Here is a 2,647-nt window from a genome sequence, read left to right as displayed (position 1 = left end):
GTTATGGGGACCGGGCGGTGTGGGGGGGGAGGGCCCGGCCTAAAGCCGTGTAGGGGGCCCCGAAAATTTCTGATGGCTGCCCTGGGGCCAGGTGTTGCCAATGACCAGTCTAGGCCGATCAGGTGGCTAAGAGCAGTCTGGACCAGAATTCAGGGGACAGGTGGATGTGCAAGAGGCACACGGCCATAGACACACTCTGGTGCATGCTCAATGCACATGTGGAACTGCCAGGGGAGGTTGGGAGAGGTCAAGAGGTTCGGGGGCACCCGAGGCACCTTTTGGACAGACTGGAAGAGAGTCAGTGACCCACCAGGAGTGTGGAATTGCAAGAATCACACAGGTGTGTGCGGTGAGACGCTTGGAGCTGAGGAAAGCTGCTGAGCGATACTGAGGACTGTTAATCTGCGCAGTGTAGATCGTACGACTTTTGACGGACAGAAACTCCAGCAACCTTACGAAAATCGGACGATCTAGCAAAGTTTTCAAACATGCTTGACCGTCAAAAGTCATACGATTGTACAGTAATGTCGGTCGGACACTGCAATGCACACATACGATTATCGGCCGAAAAGTCAATCGCATACGAAAATCGTCCGATAATCGTAAGGTGTATGGGCACCTTAAGACACTGGGAGTGTATTGGACAACCTCCGTTCTGACAGGGCAAACTAGGCGGCCGTGAGGCCCTCGGGAGCGCGAGGCCTAAGGCGACCGCCTAATTTGCCTAATTAAAGAGCCGCCTCTGAACCTGATGTCGGTGAGGCACAAACATGTTGTTTTGATGAAAGTCAAGTGAACTGTCATGTTTTTTTATGCTGAAGAAAAGCTTATTATTTGAAGTACATGGATTGCCGGCCTCTGTGAGAATAAAGACAGTCCCTTTTATGTTAAAGCGGCTTTGAGGCTGGTCCTTAAGCACACATCATTATGCTAAATTCCCCAAACATCACAACTGGTGCATGACGCGGGCAAGCAGCGCTATCTCTTGCAGAAGCCATTTTGAATGTAAAGAACTGACATTAAAGGGACAGTGTGTCTCTTACATGTGGGGGTCAGAGACTGGAGTCCCTGCAAGAAAAGTTCTTGTATTTTTCTGGAGAAAGCAAAAGTGCTGCGAGTCGCACAAACTGAGTGTCTGCCATGATGGATAGTATAAAAAGAAAGGACATTAAAGGGGCTTTAATTATGCAAAGAGGCCTACAGAAGCCTGAGATGTTTGGTAAGACTGACTTGCATGAATTGTCTGCTGGAACTGATTGTATTGTAGTCAAAGATATTGATTGTATCCTTATGTGTGTAGTGGGAGTGACGCCAGTTGGGCGAACCACAGGGCAGTTTGTAAGAGACTTGCCTCTATACAATGCGTGGAATAGTCGAGAGGCAACAGTTAAAACGCATGTGATTATGTGATATATCCTTCCAATGCAAATGCCGGTTTGAAGCTTATTGCTGGTGGGAAGGATAACACTGCTGAGTTGAGACATGTAAAAAGTGTTAACAGTACCTGTTCTGATATGCTATACACCAATCATGATGAAAATGTGTGATATCTGTGACATGGTGATGAGTTTATAAGTTAAATGTGTATTGGTGTTGAGTTATGTTTGAGTACGTTATACTGAGTAACCTGGTTATGGAAAGACTATCAGCACCATCCCTCGTTATCTCCCATTGTTCTCTGAGGGAGCTCAGGACAATTACATTCTGGCCAGGCTCCTGCTATGGCTGTCTGGAGCTCGTTAGCAGGGGAAGCCCTGTGGTGTTGAGCAGACCGATAGTCTGGGAGGGGAGGGTGGATGTGATGGGATTATATTCTGATCTCATCACTTGCTGTATAAAAGTTTGTGCAGTTTCTCAATAAACCAGAGTTTGTTTACCCTACACTGAGTCCCGACCAGTGACTGGGGAAACTGGGAGCTACAGATCAGCGGGTTCCAATATCTCCTCAGCAAGGAAGAAGACAGCGGCGGACATACTCATCCTGAGTACCGGGGTCCATCACAATCTCTAGTAGCAAACAGGAGGTGTGCAGCAGAAATATCTTTGGAAACCTCAATGGGGCCCGATAGGTTGATGGCAGAGGTACCCCGAGATAATTGTGGTGTCGGCCTGATGGGTCACAATGTGGATGTATTGAGTGACCATACTTTGTATTGAGTGACCATATTGAGTGACTATACTAGCACATAATAATAAGGATATGTGTGGGTTAATTGCAGAGCCCCCGGCTCATGATGTGGGAAAAGTGATAAACCAAACTGATGTCCAAAGATATGACGGTTAATGATGTAATTGCTGAAATTAGTAATTTAGATAATGCTGAGCTGGGTGATGTAGTGCCACTAGGTCATAGTAATGTAGATATGGTAAAGAAACTGGACATGTGTGAAAATAGGGACACCCCGTCTGTTTTGGTAACAGAAGAGTTAAGTAAAACGACTTCTGTTCAGCTGCCAGATACTTCTGTGTCTTCCTCGGGTACGGACCTGACCTTGCAGTGTGCACCTTTTGAGGGGAACGCAGACAACATAGATTGGGACGGTTTTGCAAAATAATTAATAGGTATAATGAAAGAGGTCTGTGTTGATTGTAATGGGGTGAACGCAATTTCTGCTGTTCAAGACAGAGGGACTGCTTGGCAGCTTGT

This window comes from Nanorana parkeri, unplaced genomic scaffold (assembly GCF_000935625.1).
Source record: "Nanorana parkeri isolate BGI_ZX_2015 unplaced genomic scaffold, ASM93562v1 scaffold69, whole genome shotgun sequence".
Classification (NCBI taxonomy): Eukaryota; Metazoa; Chordata; class Amphibia; order Anura; family Dicroglossidae; genus Nanorana; species Nanorana parkeri.
This window is presented reverse-complemented; position numbering follows the sequence as displayed.